At 41.7% G+C, this 20,280-nt stretch overlaps 2 protein-coding genes and 1 pseudogene across 4 annotated transcripts in view; 1 reads left to right on the forward strand and 2 right to left on the reverse strand.

Moving 5' to 3' along the window:
* The window catches only part of LOC138918369 (phosphatidylinositol 3,4,5-trisphosphate 3-phosphatase TPTE2-like), a 444,167-nt gene that overhangs the window by 321,681 nt on the left and 102,206 nt on the right, over nucleotides 1-20,280 (reverse strand). The gene's annotated exons all lie outside the window — the stretch shown is intronic.
* LOC138918376 (mitochondrial ornithine transporter 1-like) overlaps nucleotides 1-20,280 on the forward strand; it is a 153,476-nt gene that overhangs the window by 82,183 nt on the left and 51,013 nt on the right. For 2 of the 3 annotated variants that reach the window (XR_011427704.1, XR_011427703.1), the window contains exons 4-7: nucleotides 6,600-6,716; nucleotides 7,694-7,761; nucleotides 13,650-13,766; nucleotides 14,744-14,811. The gene's annotated coding sequence lies outside the window, so the exon portion shown is untranslated. The remainder of the gene's footprint in view (nucleotides 1-6,599; nucleotides 6,717-7,693; nucleotides 7,762-13,649; nucleotides 13,767-14,743; nucleotides 14,812-20,280) is intronic. The other variant, XR_011427705.1, reaches the window with a different exon arrangement.
* Nucleotides 1-20,280, reverse strand: part of LOC138918368 (phosphatidylinositol 3,4,5-trisphosphate 3-phosphatase TPTE2-like) — a 156,949-nt pseudogene that overhangs the window by 72,179 nt on the left and 64,490 nt on the right.

Below are 20,280 nucleotides of genomic sequence, written 5' to 3' on the forward strand. Positions count from 1 at the left end.
GCTGTAGGTTTTTTCCTTTCAGCACTTTAAATGTATTGTGCCACTCTCTTGTAGCCTTTAGGGTTTCAGCTGAGAAGTCAGCTGATAGCCTTATGGGCTTTCCTTTGCATGTCAGTCATTGCCTTTCAATTGCAGCTTTTAGGACTCTCTCTTTATCTTTAATTTTGGACATTTTAATTATAATGTGACTTGGTGTGGGCCTCTTTGGGTTTATCTTGTTTGGTGCTCTTCGTGCTTCATGTACTTGGATGTCTGTTGCCTTCCTTAGGTTAGGAAAGTTTTCAGTTATAAAATAAATTATTCAAGTAAATTCTCTACCCCTTTGTCTCTCTCTTCCTCTTCTGGGACACATATAATATGAATGTTAGTGCACTTGATCTTGTCCCGGAGTTCTCTTAGACTGTTCTCGTTCTTTTTCGCTTTTTCTTTTATCTGTTCAGCTTGGGCGATTTCCTCTAGTTTTTTGTCCAGCTCACTGATCCCTTTTTCTGTATCATCTACTCTACTATTGAGACCCTCTAGTGAATTTTTCATTTCCAGTATTGTATTCTTCATTTCTGATTGGTTCTTTTTTATATTTTCCAATTCTTTGTTGACGATCTCACTGTGTTCATCGAGTCTTCTCCCAAGATCAGTGAGCATCCTTACGAATTTTTGGTTGAACTCTTTGTCAAGTAGATTGCTTACTTCTCTTTCATTTCACTCTTTTTCTGGAGTTTTCTCCTGTTCCCTTGCTTGGAATGTATTCCTTTACCTCCTCATTTTGCCTCTTTGTGCTTATATCTATGCATTAGGTGACTGAGCTATGTCTCCTGATGTTGGAGAAGTGGCCTATGTAAAAGATACCTTCTGGGGCCTAGCAGTGTGCTTCTCTCTCGTCACTAGTCCAAATGTTCCAAGAGTGACCCCTGTGTAGGCTACTTGTGTCCTGCTACAGCAGGGCTGCTCTTACTGCAGGTACCCAGAGAATCTAGGCTTCCCCCCCCAACCCCGGCTGTCTATTTGTAAATTGGGTTTGAGGAGCCCCAGCACAGTTGGCAGCAAGGTCTAATAGCACGCTCCTGTTGCAGTTTTTCTGTTAAGTGAGTAGGCGTCCAGTGTGGCTGGTTGCTAGGCTCGGGAGCTTACAATTGCTGTAGGCCTCAGGCCTACAAGGCTGTGGTCAGCTCTCTCAGGATTGCAGCTGAGTGGGGATGGCCCCAGGCATGGGTGCTCCCAACTGTTTCAGGCTTTGGAAGGTAGGGCACATCCCCTATAAGGCTGTTTGACAAGCACAGGTCTTCTGCCACTTATAACCCCACCACACATACAGGTCCACACACACTGTCCACACAGTCCTGGCACATGCACACCTCCTGACCCCCTGAAGCAGACCCAGTCATCCCACTGCAGAGACCCCCCCCACATTCTCCACCAACACCCTCAACACTCCACCTGCTCCTCATGCAGGCCCTGCCCCCAGAGGAGGACATACTTGCTTGCCTGCAGAAGATCAAGGCACCCAGTCGATGCAGCCAACAGGTAGCCTGAGGGCTTGCTCTTGCGTGGGACCAGTCCCTAGGGCAGGCTGCCTGCCCTGGCTGAGCAGGATTAAATCACACTCTAGTGGGTGTGGCAGACCTCTGGGCTAACAGGCCAGGGGATGAACCCCAATTGTCTCTGTGTCAGCACACTTGTACTTGTTCACAACAATGGCTGTGCCAATGCGTCGGTCTCTGGAGAGGCCTCATCTCTCACCAACATGCACCCAGAACTTACCAGCTGAGTCTCTTTTCATCAAAGGCCTGTGTACCTTTCTTTCTGGTGATTTTAGGTAGCTTTCTGAAACAGGTGGATTTGTGCATGTGCCCTTTAACAGTTAGGTCTTTCCGCTTATGTCCAAGAGCTTTTCTAGGGGTATTCCCTGTTGTAGTTACTAGTCAGTGAAGGCAGATATTATGACACTTGTCTCATTTGCGCTGAGTCCTAAAGGTGCTTATAGCGGTATTGGACCCCTGCTCAGGTTCACACTCCTCCAGAGAAGGCTGTGTACCTTAGGGTTGCTCCCAGTCAGCTGGCTGTGAAGCTCTGTGGCTTGGGAAAGTGGCTTTTTTCTCTCCAGAAAGGAATTTTTGCTTCTTTCATTTAAGTCAGGAAAGTCGTTGGTTGTGGGGGTTCTTTTTAACCAGTTTTCAGTAATCTCTCTCAGGAGTAATTTTCCAAGAATAGCTATAGCTTCGTTTTCATCATGGGAGGAGGTGAGTTCAGAGTCTGCCTAAACTACCATATAGAAGATATCCTGTCTTTCTTTTCTTATGTGAGCCACCACCATAGCATGGCCACCAACGGACAAGTAGTGTACGTCTGTGCCTAGGATATGAACCATGGCTGCCAAAGTGGAGTGCACTGGAACTACAAGATCCATATTTTTAATTTCAAATACATCACCACCCCTCATATTAAACTTACTTAGAAAAACACACAGTAGGTCCTAGGTCTCAACAAAGGTGACTATATAATACAGCACCCAAGAGAGGACACTTCTGAGAGTGAAAAGGACACACTATTAATAATTATTCTGAGATAACAGCCACAGACTGAGATGGTCCCAAGCAAAACGTTCGCCCTTCTCTAATACAAGATGCCAGACAGAGTAGCCAACAGCAGAACAGAGAGCCTAGAAATAGATGCCCGTTAACATACGTCACCGTTCTTTGACAAAGGAGCACAGACCATACAATGGAGCAAAGACAGTCTTATCAACGAATGGTGCTGGAAGAACTGGACATCCACGTGCGAGACAATGAACGTGCACATGGACCTTTACACCTTTACAAAACGGAAATCAAAATGCATTATAGACCCACATGTCAAAAGCAAAACTCTAGAATTCCTAGAAGACAGTAACACGGAAGAAAACCGAGATGACCTCTTTAGAAACATGACTTTCTAGATGTGACAGCAAAATCAAGATCATGAAAGGAATAACCGATAAGCTGGACTTCATTAACATTTTAAACTGCTGCTCCACAAGACACAATGTCAAGAGGATAAAATCACAAGCCACAGACTGGGAGAAAATATTTGCAAAAGGCACAGTTGATAAAGGAATAACAAATATACAGATACGCAAAGAAATCTTAAAACTAAACAACAAGAACACGCACAACCAGATTAAAAAATGGGGCAAACAACTTAACAGACATCTGGCCAAAGAAGACATAAAAATGGCAACTAAGAGTACGAGACGATGCTCCACATCATATGGCTCCAGGGAAATGCAAATTGAACAACAATGAGATACCACTACACACCTGTTAGAATAGTCAAAACTATGGAACACTAACAACAGCAATTGCTGACAAGCATGTGGAGCAATGGAGACACTCATTCAGTATGGGTGGCAAGGCAAAACGGAACAGCCACTCTGGAAGGCAGTTTAGGGGTTTCTTACAAAACCAAGCATAACCCTTAACGTACGATCCAGCTTAACATACGCTCCTTGGTATTTACCCAAAGGAGTTCAAAACTTACACGCAGATGAAAACCTGCACACAAATGTTGATAGCAGCTTTACTCGTAATCGCCAAAAAGCGGAAGCAACCAAGATGTCCTGCACCAGATGAACGGATAAACAAACCGTGGTACATCTAGTCAACGGCATATTATTCAGCGCTAAAAAGCAACGAGCTATCAAGCTGTGAAAAGAAACCTTACATGCATGTTACTTTGTGAAAGAAGCCAATCTGAAAAGGTTGCATACTGTATGAGGCCAACTATATGACATTCTGGACGTGGCAAAATTGGGGCGACAGGAAGAGATCGGTGGTTGCCAGGAGTTGGCGGGGAGAAGGATGAATAGGCGGAGCACAAAGGATTTTTAGGGCAGTGAAAATACTCCATCGTTATGAAACTCTAATGACAGATTCATGTCATTCTACTTTTATCCAAACCCATAGAATGTATGACACCAAGAGTGAGTCGCAATGTAAACCATAAATCAGATAATATTCTATTATGGCTTTCATTTTCCAATTCTGGTAATCGTATTATGGTTACGGAAGTGAAAATTTTCTGATTTTGATCACTGTGCTGTGGTTAGGTGTCCCTGAAGGTAGAAAAATAAAACTGAAATATTCAGGAGTAAAGGGTATGTGGTCTGCATTTTCTCTCTAATGATTCAGGAATAGAGCCTAAGTGTGTAGGAAGGTGTGTGTCACGTGTGTGTCTATCAAACATCTTCTGCCTCAACTCACATAAAAATCAGGTCTAGATACAGGTATATTGAGAGAGAGAGCTCTTTCTATGTGTATATCTATATCTAAACGTATTTTCTTTCTCTCTCTCTCTTTCTATATATATCTATAGATCGATAAATAGATAGATAGATAGATTTATGTCTATATACCTACATACCCATATGATGGGAGTAACAAAGGAAATGTGACAAAATGTTAACAATTGGAAAAGTAAGTAAAGGGTATACTGGAGCTTTTGGAACCATTTGCGAGAAATTTCTGTATGTGTTGGAATATTGTTCAGTCTTAAAAAGAAATGAAATTCGGACACACGCTGCAACATGGATTGACTTTGAGGGCATTGTGCTAAATGAAATAACTAGTCACAAGAAGACAAATTTTGCATGATTCCACTGACATGACATACCTAGAGTAGTCAAACTCACAGAGACAGAAGGTAGAATGGTGGTTGCCAAGAGCTTGGGAAAGGGGCAACGGGGAGAGTAGTTTAATGTGTACAGAGTTTCAGTTTTGCAAGACGAGAAGAGTTCTGCAGGTTGGCTGCACAACAATATGAAGGTACCTAACGCTACAGAATGGCACACTTAAAAATGCTGAAGATGATCTATTTTAGGTTACATGCATTTACCACAATTTAGAAATCTGCGTAAGTTTCGAATTCTTACAATGGAAAAAGTGTTTCAAAAATAGCTCTCCTGGTGCTTGTTCTGGTGAAAATGAGATTGGGGAAAAAAGGAGATAGTACAAAAAAGCTGACGTTGCAAAACCAAAAATTTTCTGTCTCAACTCATCCTACATTCAACCTATTCTCCCAAGGAAACTTGAAAGTGCATTTAGAACAATGCCCCTTATTGAGTCTATGTCTTGATTTGCTCTGTCAACCTCCTGACTAAAGACTCAAAGGGCTATCTTCACTGGGTCTCTCCACACTCTGTCTGGAGTCGGCTCCCTGTTTTGTGGTCAGCTCTCACTCTTCTCAGCATTCACGTGGGAGAGGGAACATCGAGCTGCACAGACTCTCCAGCCCTTAAAAGCCCATATAGCGGCAGAGACAACATACCCTCTCCTCATCCCAGACATCACCCCTAAAGATGTCCACATACCTGGGAATGCACAGTCTAGGAGTGCATCTCTAGAAGAGCCTACCTCTCTAGAAAGCTACATTTGGTAGGTCTACGGTTCACGATTGGAGTTTGTATTGTTTGTAGAGCCTCAAGCATGACCCCTCATTGCCTTGCCAGTGCTACTAGGATTGAGCCAAAACCATTCAGCAGAGCCTACAATGCCCTTCAAAACCTGGCCCTGCCAGCCCTCATCCTTGTGGCGCACCTCTCTCCCCTCAATCCTGTTCTCCAGTCCTGACCTCCTTTTATTTCCTCCCAAGAGCCATATGCCTTCCAACACTGCTCAATGACGTCAGAAAAAGAAGTGAGAGGTATAAGGACTGGACAGGAAAAATGAAAATTATCGCTGTGTTCAGATGACATGACTAAGTACCCGGAAAATTTTTGTTCCATCTAATAAGCACTTAAATGGTATTTATTACGTGCCAGACATCGTCCTAAGTGTTTAACACTTATTTGGTCCTCATAACAAATCATCACGGAGCCTGGAGAGTTGTTCTATGTTAACGTAAACACCAAGAAATGCAACAACATGTCATTTGAGATTTCCTACATGGGACAGTGATGTGACCAACTTATTTGAAGAAGGATTCTGTGAATCTAAGAATATGATAAACATGACTTAGCTCAGTGGATCCGAAATTTTAGAAAAGATCTTAGAATCATTGTCCAGAATACTCCGCATTCCCATGGATAATGCCGCGTCTGCATTTCACTCATTCTCTCTCTCTCTCTCTCTCTCTCTCTGAGTATATACGTCACCTTTTGTTGGTGGTTCCATCACAGATTACTTCTGTCAGTTCATCGGGGTCATTTCTAAAGAATTAAAAGCATATATGATCAGACTCCTAGTGACTTCATAGAGTTACACTCTTGTTTGCAATTAGTTACAAGTAGTCTTCAAGTGGTAAACTGGTTGAACCCTAAAAACTTATGTGGATGTTAGTTATTTGGAAACTAGTATTTTAATCTTCCCTAGAAATAGGGCTTTCTATAGTTGTAACGAAGATCTTCGGCCGGTCAAAAAGCCTAATGAATGAAGATATTGAAATACAATTCTTCACTACTGAACCTTACTCTCACGTGTAATTGCATCGAGGTTGAATTTAGCTCAAAATTCAACTCCAGGTTGTAGGTACACATTTCCCCAGCTCCTCCTAATTTCCTGATCCTCAACACCCTCCACCACATCCTGACCCTTCATGTATCATGTATGTCTTTTCTGTTCCTCATACAGGGTTCAGATGACTGCAGGTCTGAGGCACGGGCTCCCTCCAGTATGACGGTGGCTTGGCATTCGGGACACCAGCTTTAGATGGTGGCAGAGCTCTGGAGGCTGACGAAAGGAGCCGAGGTCTGTTTAGCTCCATTCTCTTCTGCTGAGAGCTCCACTGCTCCCTCTCCACTGCTACCGTCTCCTTGCTCCAAATAGGATTCTCTCCTCTCCTGGCCCACTCTAGCAGAGTCTTACACACAGGCATTCTGAGAGTTTCCTCAAAGCTTTGGCTACTACTTTCTAAGGCTCACAAACAAACCGTGAGTAAGAAGTCTCCCTCTTCTGACTCCTCCTTCCTTTGGCCACCTAGGCCCAACAGGAAAGAAAGTTACCTACAGAAGCTTATAGTCTCTTATGGAAACCTGTTGTTGCCATCGATGCCCCCCATACCTTTCACCACTCAGATCACTCATGTCAACTCACCCCATCTTGTCACTGTTGCCAGACGACATTCGGGAAGAATCCATAACCCTGCCATAGAGTAAAAACCATGTACAAAAAATAGAGTCAGACATTTTGGAAGATAATCAGGTTCTTTTTCCCAACAGAATTGCAGCACACAAAAAGTAAAGTCACGAGGAAACACGACAGAAACAAAAGCATCCGTTTCAGGGTCCAGCACTGGAACCTCTGACACAGTTTCCGGGTTCTGTATGTGCGTGTGTGCGTGTCTGTGTGTCCCTGTGTGTATCCACTGGAAAGAGAATGAAGGGAACAAGGGAGACATAGCATTCATGATTACACCTCCTTCCTTCTTCACCATTTTGTTTCTCCTTCATGCACTCTGGAATCAATTTGGGAAACGTGAGAGGGATCTGAGTGTGTCGGGATGGGGAGGTGCATCCAAGTAAGAGCTAACACAGAGATATAGATAGAAAGAGAATACACAAGAACAATGAACACACAGTGTCAGGGCCTAGTCCCTGGTTGTTATCTGGTAGGAAAGAAACAAGTAGGAAGGTCAACGATGACCAAATGATGATTAAAAGATTTTCTGACCTGCGTGAAGACCATGCGTTTACAATGATTCTTTTTCTTTTTCTTTTTCTCTACAGTCCTCTCAGAAAACGTTATCTGGTTATATTATCCAAAATCAAGACTTGTCACCTCAAAACTGGCTTGGGTAATCTTTTCTCTATTTATCTTTTTCTTCATCTACAAAATAAGACACTTGCAAAATGCACTTTGAGTCTGTCACCTTCACAGTATCATGCTAATATTCAGCATTGCACAAATATTATTGATTTTTGGACAGCCTGCACTCTTCACCAAATTCTTTCAAATTTCATTAACTCTGTATCTGGCAACAATATACATTAGTACGTATATCTTAAAGTTCAAATACACTTAAAGGTTCTCATCAAAGTAACACACCCTGATAATTTCCAGAGAAATCATGGGTTCCTATCAAGACGCCAAATGGTACGGCATGTTGCATCCTCCTCCCAAAACTTCAGAAGTCTAAGGAACTATGCATTCCCAGAAATAACAAGAGTGACAACCCTGGGAAATGACAGAGGCCTGAAGGCTGTCTCTTAATTGGTGGGTAGCCTGGGGTTAGGGGCAGTGGGTGGCAGCCTTGAGGGGCTCAGTGTGAGGGAAAATTTTAAGGACCGTTCTTGCCTCTCCCCTGAGTTGCTTGGAAGCGATCACTTTCCTTTCTCAGCAGAAACAAGTAGCAACCACCCAGATGTAGCTAGGATAAAATTAGAGTAGCATTAGGTTAGCTGATGAAAGCAGGGAAGGGCTGAACAATCCTTGATCCTTCACTCCTCCACCTCCTCCGTCTCCCAAGCCCCAGGTGACAACCTCAAATGCCTCCTCAAATGCCGCTTTCCCCAAGAGCTCAAAGGTGACAGATCCTGACCACAGGAGTTGAGTGGTCACAGTGTTTCACGGTTTCTGAGACTGTCTGCGCCTGGGGCCATCACCTGCCCTCATATTAAACTTACTTAGAAAAACACACCTTAGGTCCTAGGTCTCAACAAAGGTGACTATATAATACAGCACCCAAGAGAGGACACTTCTGAGAGTGAAAAGGACACACTATTAATAATTATTCTGAGATAACAGCCACAGACTGAGATGGTCCCAAGCAAAACGTTAGCCCTTCTCTAATACAAGATGCCAGACAGAGTAGCCAACAGCCACAAGGAATGAAAGCTCACAAGTCAAAACAATTACATACCTGAGGAGTACAACGACTGAAAAAGAAATACAACAAAGTGAGCAACATAGACCATTTGAAGTAGAACTACTGGAACATACTGGAACATGAGCATGACAAATACACTTAAAGATACAAGGGAAGATGTTAGTAGCACGAAGTGACAATGAGAAAGCATAAGGAAAACCTCATGAGGAAATAGGTGTAAAAGGACGATTGTTAAAGACTTAAGTCATGGGATAAATAGCAGTGTGGATACATGAGAACAGCAAATTATTTAGACATGGAAAATGACATTGAGAAACTCTCCCAGGAAACAGAATAAAACAATAAAGTGAGAGAATATTTGAAAGAACAGCAGTGTGATATGGTGGGTAAAAAAAGACATCTAACATCTGAAATAAATGAAATCCAAGACAACTAAGATGAAAAAAAAAGAAAACAGAGAAGATGAAATATTCAAAAACTAATGAAGATAAATTTCACAAAGTTAAAGAAGGAAGTAAAAAATTATCTGTAAAGGATCCATGGAAATGAAGAGAAAATTCTAAAAGCTTCCAAAAAGAGCAAAGAAAATAAGAACAGACTGACACGATCTCTCTCCAGAGCAAACAGAACACATCTTGTTTGAGAGCACACAAGTGACATTTATGAAAACAGACAACATATTTGGACATAAACAAAGCATTAATAACGTGCACGGGAGCAATATCATATAGATTTTCTCTGACCGTATCGCAACTGCAATAGCTTTTTAAAAGTCAACATAATACCAAAGAAGAAAAAAGTTGAAGGACTGACATGAGCCAATGTCAAAATTCACTATAAAGCTACAGCAATCAAGACAGTGTGGTACTGGTGAAAGAACAGACAAATGGACCAAAGGAGCAGAACAGAGAGCCTAGAAATAGATGCCCGTTAACATACTCCACCGTTCTTTGACAAAGGAGCACAGACCATACAATGGAGCAAAGACAGTCTTATCAACGAATGGTGCTGGAAGAACTGGACATCCACGTGCGAGACAATGAACGTGCACATGGACCTTTACACCTTTACAAAACGGAAATCAAAATGCATTATAGACCCACATGTCAAAAGCAAAACTCTAGAATTCCTAGAAGACAATAACACGGAAGAAAACCGAGATGACCTCTTTAGAAACATGACTTTCTAGATGTGACAGCAAAATCAAGATCATGAAAGGAATAACCGATAAGCTGGACTTCATTAACATTTTAAACTGCTGCTCCACAAGACACAATGTCAAGAGGATAAAATCACAAGCCACAGACTGGGAGAAAATATTTGCAAAAGGCACAGTTGATAAAGGAATAACAAATATACAGATACGCAAAGAAATCTTAAAACTAAACAACAAGAACACGCACAACCAGATTAAAAAATGGGGCAAACAACTTAACAGACATCTGGCCAAAGAAGACATAAAAATGGCAACTAAGAGTACGAGACGATGCTCCACATCATATGGCTCCAGGGAAATGCAAATTGAACAACAATGAGATACCACTACACACCTGTTAGAATAGTCAAAACTATGGAACACTAACAACAGCAATTGCTGACAAGCATGTGGAGCAATGGAGACACTCATTCAGTATGGGTGGCAAGGCAAAACGGAACAGCCACTCTGGAAGGCAGTTTAGGGGTTTCTTACAAAACCAAGCATAACCCTTAACGTACGATCCAGCTTAACATACGCTCCTTGGTATTTACCCAAAGGAGTTCAAAACTTACACGCAGATGAAAACCTGCACACAAATGTTGATAGCAGCTTTACTCGTAATCGCCAAAAAGCGGAAGCAACCAAGATGTCCTGCACCAGATGAACGGATAAACAAACCGTGGTACATCTAGTCAACGGCATATTATTCAGCGCTAAAAAGCAACGAGCTATCAAGCTGTGAAAAGAAACCTTACATGCATGTTACTTTGTGAAAGAAGCCAATCTGAAAAGGTTGCATACTGTATGAGGCCAACTATATGACATTCTGGACGTGGCAAAATTGGGGCGACAGGAAGAGATCGGTGGTTGCCAGGAGTTGGCGGGGAGAAGGATGAATAGGCGGAGCACAAAGGATTTTTAGGGCAGTGAAAATACTCCATCGTTATGAAACTCTAATGACAGATTCATGTCATTCTACTTTTATCCAAACCCATAGAATGTATGACACCAAGAGTGAGTCGCAATGTAAACCATAAATCAGATAATATTCTATTATGGCTTTCATTTTCCAATTCTGGTAATCGTATTATGGTTACAGAAGTGAAAATTTTCTGATTTTGATCACTGTGCTGTGGTTAGGTGTCCCTGAAGGTAGAAAAATAAAACTGAAATATTCAGGAGTAAAGGGTATGTGGTCTGCATTTTCTCTCTAATGATTCAGGAATAGAGCCTAAGTGTGTAGGAAGGTGTGTGTCACGTGTGTGTCTATCAAACATCTTCTGCCTCAACTCACATAAAAATCAGATCTAGATACAGGTATATTGAGAGAGAGAGCTCTTTCTAAGTGTATATCTATATGTAAACGTATTTTCTTTCTCTCTCTCTCTTTCTATATATATCTATAGATCGATAAATAGATAGATAGATAGATTTATGTCTATATACCTACATATCCATATGATGGGAGTAACAAAGGAAATGTGACAAAATGTTAACAATTGGAAAAGTAAGTAAAGGGTATACTGGAGCTTTTGGAACCATTTGCGAGAAATTTCTGTATGTGTTGGAATATTGTTCAGTCTTAAAAAGAAATGAAATTCGGACACATGCTGCAACATGGATTGACTTTGAGGGCATTGTGCTAAATGAAATAACTAGTCACAAGAAGACAAATTTTGCATGATTCCACTGACATGACATACCTAGAGTAGTCAAACTCACAGAGACAGAAGGTAGAATGGTGGTTGCCAAGAGCTTGGGAAAGGGGCAACGGGGAGAGTAGTTTAATGTGTACAGAGTTTCAGTTTTGCAAGACGAGAAGAGTTCTGCAGGTTGGCTGCACAACAATATGAAGGTACCTAACGCTACAGAATGGCACACTTAAAAATGCTGAAGATGATCTATTTTAGGTTACATGCATTTACCACAATTTAGAAATCTGCGTAAGTTTCAAATTCTTACAATGGAAAAAGTGTTTCAAAAATAGCTCTCCTGGTGCTTGTTCTGGTGAAAATGAGATTGGGGAAAAAAGGAGATAGTACAAAAAAGCTGACGTTGCAAAACCAAAAATTTTCTGTCTCAACTCATCCTACATTCAACCTATTCTCCCAAGGAAACTTGAAAGTGCATTTAGAACAATGCCCCTTATTGAGTCTATGTCTTGATTTGCTCTGTCAACCTCCTGACTAAAGACTCAAAGGGCTATCTTCACTGGGTCTCTCCACACTCTGTCTGGAGTCGGCTCCCTGTTTTGTGGTCAGCTCTCACTCTTCTCAGCATTCACGTGGGAGAGGGAACATCGAGCTGCACAGACTCTCCAGCCCTTAAAAGCCCATATAGCGGCAGAGACAACATACCCTCTCCTCATCCCAGACATCACCCCTAAAGATGTCCACATACCTGGGAATGCACAGTCTAGGAGTGCATCTCTAGAAGAGCCTACCTCTCTAGAAAGCTACATTTGGTAGGTCTACGGTTCACGATTGGAGTTTGTATTGTTTGTAGAGCCTCAAGCATGACCCCTCATTGCCTTGCCAGTGCTACTAGGATTGAGCCAAAACCATTCAGCAGAGCCTACAATGCCCTTCAAAACCTGGCCCTGCCAGCCCTCATCCTTGTGGCGCACCTCTCTCCCCTCAATCCTGTTCTCCAGTCCTGACCTCCTTTTATTTCCTCCCAAGAGCCATATGCCTTCCAACACTGCTCAATGACGTCAGAAAAAGAAGTGAGAGGTATAAGGACTGGACAGGAAAAATGAAAATTATCGCTGTGTTCAGATGACATGACTAAGTACACGGAAAATTTTTGTTCCATCTAATAAGCACTTAAATGGTATTTATTACGTGCCAGACATCGTCCTAAGTGTTTAACACTTATTTGGTCCTCATAACAAATCATCACGGAGCCTGGAGAGTTGTTCTATGTTAACGTAAACACCAAGAAATGCAACAACCTGTCATTTGAGATTTCCTACATGGGACAGTGATGTGACCCACTTATTTGAACAAGGATTCTGTGAATCTAAGAATATGATAAACATGACTTAGCTCAGTGGATCCGAAATTTTAGAAAAGATCTTAGAATCATTGTCCAGAATACTCCGCATTCCCATGGATAATGCCGCGTCTGCATTTCACTCATTCTCTCTCTCTCTCTCTCTCTCTCTCTGAGTATATACGTCACCTTTTGTTGGTGGTTCCATCACAGATTACTTCTGTCAGTTCATCGGGGTCATTTCTAAAGAATTAAAAGCATATATGATCAGACTCCTAGTGACTTCATAGAGTTACACTCTTGTTTGCAATTAGTTACAAGTAGTCTTCAAGTGGTAAACTGGTTGAACCCTAAAAACTTATGTGGATGTTAGTTATTTGGAAACTAGTATTTTAATCTTCCCTAGAAATAGGGCTTTCTATAGTTGTAACGAAGATCTTCGGCCGGTCAAAAAGCCTAATGAATGAAGATATTGAAATACAATTCTTCACTACTGAACCTTACTCTCACGTGTAATTGCATCGAGGTTGAATTTAGCTCAAAATTCAACTCCAGGTTGTAGGTACACATTTCCCCAGCTCCTCCTAATTTCCTGATCCTCAACACCCTCCACCACATCCTGACCCTTCATGTATCATGTATGTCTTTTCTGTTCCTCATACAGGGTTCAGATGACTGCAGGTCTGAGGCACGGGCTCCCTCCAGTATGACGGTGGCTTGGCATTCGGGACACCAGCTTTAGATGGTGGCAGAGCTCTGGAGGCTGACGAAAGGAGCCGAGGTCTGTTTAGCTCCATTCTCTTCTGCTGAGAGCTCCACTGCTCCCTCTCCACTGCTACCGTCTCCTTGCTCCAAATAGGATTCTCTCCTCTCCTGGCCCACTCTAGCAGAGTCTTACACACAGGCATTCTGAGAGTTTCCTCAAAGCTTTGGCTACTACTTTCTAAGGCTCACAAACAAACCGTGAGTAAGAAGTCTCCCTCTTCTGACTCCTCCTTCCTTTGGCCACCTAGGCCCAACAGGAAAGAAAGTTACCTACAGAAGCTTATAGTCTCTTATGGAAACCTGTTGTTGCCATCGATGCCCCCCATACCTTTCACCACTCAGATCACTCATGTCAACTCACCCCATCTTGTCACTGTTGCCAGACGACATTCGGGAAGAATCCATAACCCTGCCATAGAGTAAAAACCATGTACAAAAAATAGAGTCAGACATTTTGGAAGATAATCAGGTTCTTTTTCCCAACAGAATTGCAGCACACAAAAAGTAAAGTCACGAGGAAACACGACAGAAACAAAAGCATCCGTTTCAGGGTCCAGCACTGGAACCTCTGACACAGTTTCCGGGTTCTGTATGTGCGTGTGTGCGTGTCTGTGTGTCCCTGTGTGTATCCACTGGAAAGAGAATGAAGGGAACAAGGGAGACATAGCATTCATGATTACACCTCCTTCCTTCTTCACCATTTTGTTTCTCCTTCATGCACTCTGGAATCAATTTGGGAAACGTGAGAGGGATCTGAGTGTGTCGGGATGGGGAGGTGCATCCAAGTAAGAGCTAACACAGAGATATAGATAGAAAGAGAATACACAAGAACAATGAACACACAGTGTCAGGGCCTAGTCCCTGGTTGTTATCTGGTAGGAAAGAAACAAGTAGGAAGGTCAACGATGACCAAATGATGATTAAAAGATTTTCTGACCTGCGTGAAGACCATGCGTTTACAATGATTCTTTTTCTTTTTCTTTTTCTCTACAGTCCTCTCAGAAAACGTTATCTGGTTATATTATCCAAAATCAAGACTTGTCACCTCAAAACTGGCTTGGGTAATCTTTTCTCTATTTATCTTTTTCTTCATCTACAAAATAAGACACTTGCAAAATGCACTTTGAGTCTGTCACCTTCACAGTATCATGCTAATATTCAGCATTGCACAAATATTATTGATTTTTGGACAGCCTGCACTCTTCACCAAATTCTTTCAAATTTCATTAACTCTGTATCTGGCAACAATATACATTAGTACGTATATCTTAAAGTTCAAATACACTTAAAGGTTCTCATCAAAGTAACACACCCTGATAATTTCCAGAGAAATCATGGGTTCCTATCAAGACGCCAAATGGTACGGCATGTTGCATCCTCCTCCCAAAACTTCAGAAGTCTAAGGAACTATGCATTCCCAGAAATAACAAGAGTGACAACCCTGGGAAATGACAGAGGCCTGAAGGCTGTCTCTTAATTGGTGGGTAGCCTGGGGTTAGGGGCAGTGGGTGGCAGCCTTGAGGGGCTCAGTGTGAGGGAAAATTTTAAGGACCGTTCTTGCCTCTCCCCTGAGTTGCTTGGAAGCGATCACTTTCCTTTCTCAGCAGAAACAAGTAGCAACCACCCAGATGTAGCTAGGATAAAATTAGAGTAGCATTAGGTTAGCTGATGAAAGCAGGGAAGGGCTGAACAATCCTTGATCCTTCACTCCTCCACCTCCTCCGTCTCCCAAGCCCCAGGTGACAACCTCAAATGCCTCCTCAAATGCCGCTTTCCCCAAGAGCTCAAAGGTGACAGATCCTGACCACAGGAGTTGAGTGGTCACAGTGTTTCACGGTTTCTGAGACTGTCTGCGCCTGGGGCCATCACCTCCCCTCATATTAAACTTACTTAGAAAAACACACCTTAGGTCCTAGGTCTCAACAAAGGTGACTATATAATACAGCACCCAAGAGAGGACACTTCTGAGAGTGAAAAGGACACACTATTAATAATTATTCTGAGATAACAGCCACAGACTGAGATGGTCCCAAGCAAAACGTTAGCCCTTCTCTAATACAAGATGCCAGACAGAGTAGCCAACAGCCACAAGGAATGAAAGCTCACAAGTCAAAACAATTACATACCTGAGGAGTACAACGACTGAAAAAGAAATACAACAAAGTGAGCAACATAGACCATTTGAAGTAGAACTACTGGAACATACTGGAACATGAGCATGACAAATACACTTAAAGATACAAGGGAAGATGTTAGTAGCACGAAGTGACAATGAGAAAGCATAAGGAAAACCTCATGAGGAAATAGGTGTAAAAGGACGATTGTTAAAGACTTAAGTCATGGGATAAATAGCAGTGTGGATACATGAGAACAGCAAATTATTTAGACATGGAAAATGACATTGAGAAACTCTCCCAGGAAACAGAATAAAACAATAAAGTGAGAGAATATTTGAAAGAACAGCAGTGTGATATGGTGGGTAAAAAAAGACATCTAACATCTGAAATAAATGAAATCCAAGACATCTAAGATGAAAAAAAAAGAAAACAGAGAAGACGAAATATTCAAAAACTAATGAAGATAAATTTCACAAAGTTAAAGAAGGAAGTAAAAAATTATCTGTAAAGGATCCATGGAAATGAAGAGAAAATTCTAAAAGCTTCCAAAAAGAGCAAAGAAAATAAGAACAGACTGACACGATCTCTCTCCAGAGCAAACAGAACACATCTTGTTTGAGAGCACACAAGTGACATTTATGAAAACAGACAACATATTTGGACATAAACAAAGCATTAATAATGTGCACGGGAGCAATATCATATAGATTTTCTCTGACCGTATCGCAACTGCAATAGCTTTTTAAAAGTCAACATAATACCAAAGAAGAAAAAAGTTGAAGGACTGACATGAGCCAATGTCAAAATTCACTATAAAGCTACAGCAATCAAGACAGTGTGGTACTGGTGAAAGAACAGACAAATGGACCAAAGGAGCAGAACAGAGAGCCTAGAAATAGATGCCCGTTAACATACTCCACCGTTCTTTGACAAAGGAGCACAGACCATACAATGGAGCAAAGACAGTCTTATCAACGAATGGTGCTGGAAGAACTGGACATCCACGTGCGAGACAATGAACGTGCACATGGACCTTTACACCTTTACAAAACGGAAATCAAAATGCATTATAGACCCACATGTCAAAAGCAAAACTCTAGAATTCCTAGAAGACAATAACACGGAAGAAAACCGAGATGACCTCTTTAGAAACATGACTTTCTAGATGTGACAGCAAAATCAAGATCATGAAAGGAATAACCGATAAGCTGGACTTCATTAACATTTTAAACTGCTGCTCCACAAGACACAATGTCAAGAGGATAAAATCACAAGCCACAGACTGGGAGAAAATATTTGCAAAAGGCACAGTTGATAAAGGAATAACAAATATACAGATACGCAAAGAAATCTTAAAACTAAACAACAAGAACACGCACAACCAGATTAAAAAATGGGGCAAACAACTTAACAGACATCTGGCCAAAGAAGACATAAAAATGGCAACTAAGAGTACGAGACAATGCTCCACATCATATGGCTCCAGGGAAATGCAAATTGAACAACAATGAGATACCACTACACACCTGTTAGAATAGTCAAAACTATGGAACACTAACAACAGCAATTGCTGACAAGCATGTGGAGCAATGGAGACACTCATTCAGTATGGGTGGCAAGGCAAAACGGAACAGCCACTCTGGAAGGCAGTTTAGGGGTTTCTTACAAAACCAAGCATAACCCTTAACGTACGATCCAGCTTAACATACGCTCCTTGGTATTTACCCAAAGGAGTTCAAAACTTACACGCAGATGAAAACCTGCACACAAATGTTGATAGCAGCTTTACTCGTAATCGCCAAAAAGCGGAAGCAACCAAGATGTCCTGCACCAGATGAACGGATAAACAAACCGTGGTACATCTAGTCAACGGCATATTATTCAGCGCTAAAAAGCAACGAGCTATCAAGCTGTGAAAAGAAACCTTACATGCATGTTACTTTGTGAAAGAAGCCAATCTGAAAAGGTTGCATACTGTATGAGGCCAACTATATGACATTCTGGACGTGGCAAAATTGGGGCGACAGGAAGAGATCGGTGGTTGCCAGGAGTTGGCGGGGAGAAGGATGAATAGGCGGAGCACAAAGGATTTTTAGGGCAGTGAAAATACTCCATCGTTATGAAACTCTAATGACAGATTCATGTCATTCTACTTTTATCCAAACCCATAGAATGTATGACACCAAGAGTGAGTCGCAATGTAAACCATAAATCAGATAATATTCTATTATGGCTTTCATTTTCCAATTCTGGTAATCGTATTATGGTTACGGAAGTGAAAATTTTCTGATTTTGATCACTGTGCTGTGGTTAGGTGTCCCTGAAGGTAGAAAAATAAAACTGAAATATTCAGGAGTAAAGGGTATGTGGTCTGCATTTTCTCTCTAATGATTCAGGAATAGAGCCTAAGTGTGTAGGAAGGTGTGTGTCACGTGTGTGTCTATCAAACATCTTCTGCCTCAACTCACAATAAAATCAGGTCTAGATACAGGTATATTGAGAGAGAGAGCTCTTTCTATGTGTATATCTATATCTAAACGTATTTTCTTTCTCTCTCTCTCTTTCTATATATATCTATAGATCGATAAATAGATAGATAGATTTATGTCTATATACCTACATACCCATATGATGGGAGTAACAAAGGAAATGTGACAAAATGTTAACAATTGGAAAAGTAAGTAAAGGGTATACTGGAGCTTTTGGAACCATTTGCGAGAAATTTCTGTATGCGTTGGAATATTGTTCAGTCTTAAAAAGAAATGAAATTCGGACACATGCTGCAACATGGATTGACTTTGAGGGCATTGTGCTAAATGAAATAACTAGTCACAAGAAGACAAATTTTGCATGATTCCACTGACATGACATACCTAGAGTAGTCAAACTCACAGAGACAGAAGGTAGAATGGTGGTTGCCAAGAGCTTGGGAAAGGGGCAACGGGGAGAGTAGTTTAATGTGTACAGAGTTTCAGTTTTGCAAGACGAGAAGAGTTCTGCAGGTTGGCTGCACAACAATATGAAGGTACCTAACGCTACAGAATGGCACACTTAAAAATGCTGAAGATGATCTATTTTAGGTTACATGCATTTACCACAATTTAGAAATCTGCGTAAGTTTCGAATTCTTACAATGGAAAAAGTGTTTCAAAAATAGCTCTCCTGGTGCTTGTTCTGGTGAAAATGAGATTGGGGAAAAAAGGAGATAGTACAAAAAAGCTGACGTTGCAAAACCAAAAATTTTCTGTCTCAACTCATCCTACATTCAACCTATTCTCCCAAGGAAACTTGAAAGTGCATTTAGAACAATGCCCCTTATTGAGTCTATGTCTTGATTTGCTCTGTCAACCTCCTGACTAAAGACTCAAAGGGCTATCTTCACTGGGTCTCTCCACACTCTGTCTGGAGTCGGCTCCCTGTTTTGTGGTCAGCTCTCACTCTTCTCAGCATTCACGTGGGAGAGGGAACATCGAGCTGCACAGACTCTCCAGCCCTTAAAAGCCCATATAGCGGCAGAGACAACATACCCTCTCCTCATCCCAGACATCACCCCTAAAGATGTCCACATACCTGGGAATGCACAGTCTAGGAGTGCATCTCTAGAAGAGCCTACCTCTCTAGAAAGCTACATTTGGTAGGTCTACGGTTCACGATTGGAGTTTGTATTGTTTGTAGAGCCTCAAGCATGACCCCTCATTGCCTTGCCAGTGCTACTAGGATTGAGCCAAAACCATTCAGCAGAGCCTACAATGCCCTTCAAAACCTGGCCCTGCCAGCCCTCATCCTTGTGGCGCACCTCTCTCCCCTCAATCCTGTTCTCCAGTCCTGACCTCCTTTTATTTCCTCCCAAGAGCCATATGCCTTCCAACACTGCTCAATGACGTCAGAAAAAGAAGTGAGAGGTATAAGGACTGGACAGGAAAAATGAAAATTATCGCTGTGTTCAGATGACATGACTAAGTACCCGGAAAATTTTTGTTCCATCTAATAAGCACTTAAATGGTATTTATTACGTGCCAGACATCGTCCTAAGTGTTTAACACATATTTGGTCCTCATAACAAATCATCACGGAGCCTGGAGAGTTGTTCTATGTTAACGTAAACACCAAGAAATGCAACAACCTGTCATTTGAGATTTCCTACATGGGACAGTGATGTGACCAACTTATTTGAAGAAGGATTCTGTGAATCTAAGAATATGATAAACATGACTTAGCTCAGTGGATCCGAAATTTTAGAAAAGATCTTAGAATCATTGTCCAGAATACTCCGCATTCCCATGGATAATGCCGCGTCTGCATTTCACTCATTCTCTCTCTCTCTCTCTCTCTCTCTCTGAGTATATACGTCACCTTTTGTTGGTGGTTCCATCACAGATTACTTCTGTCAGTTCATCGGGGTCATTTCTAAAG

Source organism: Equus caballus, chromosome 17 (assembly GCF_041296265.1).
Source record: "Equus caballus isolate H_3958 breed thoroughbred chromosome 17, TB-T2T, whole genome shotgun sequence".
In the NCBI taxonomy this organism is placed as follows: domain Eukaryota; kingdom Metazoa; phylum Chordata; class Mammalia; order Perissodactyla; family Equidae; genus Equus; species Equus caballus.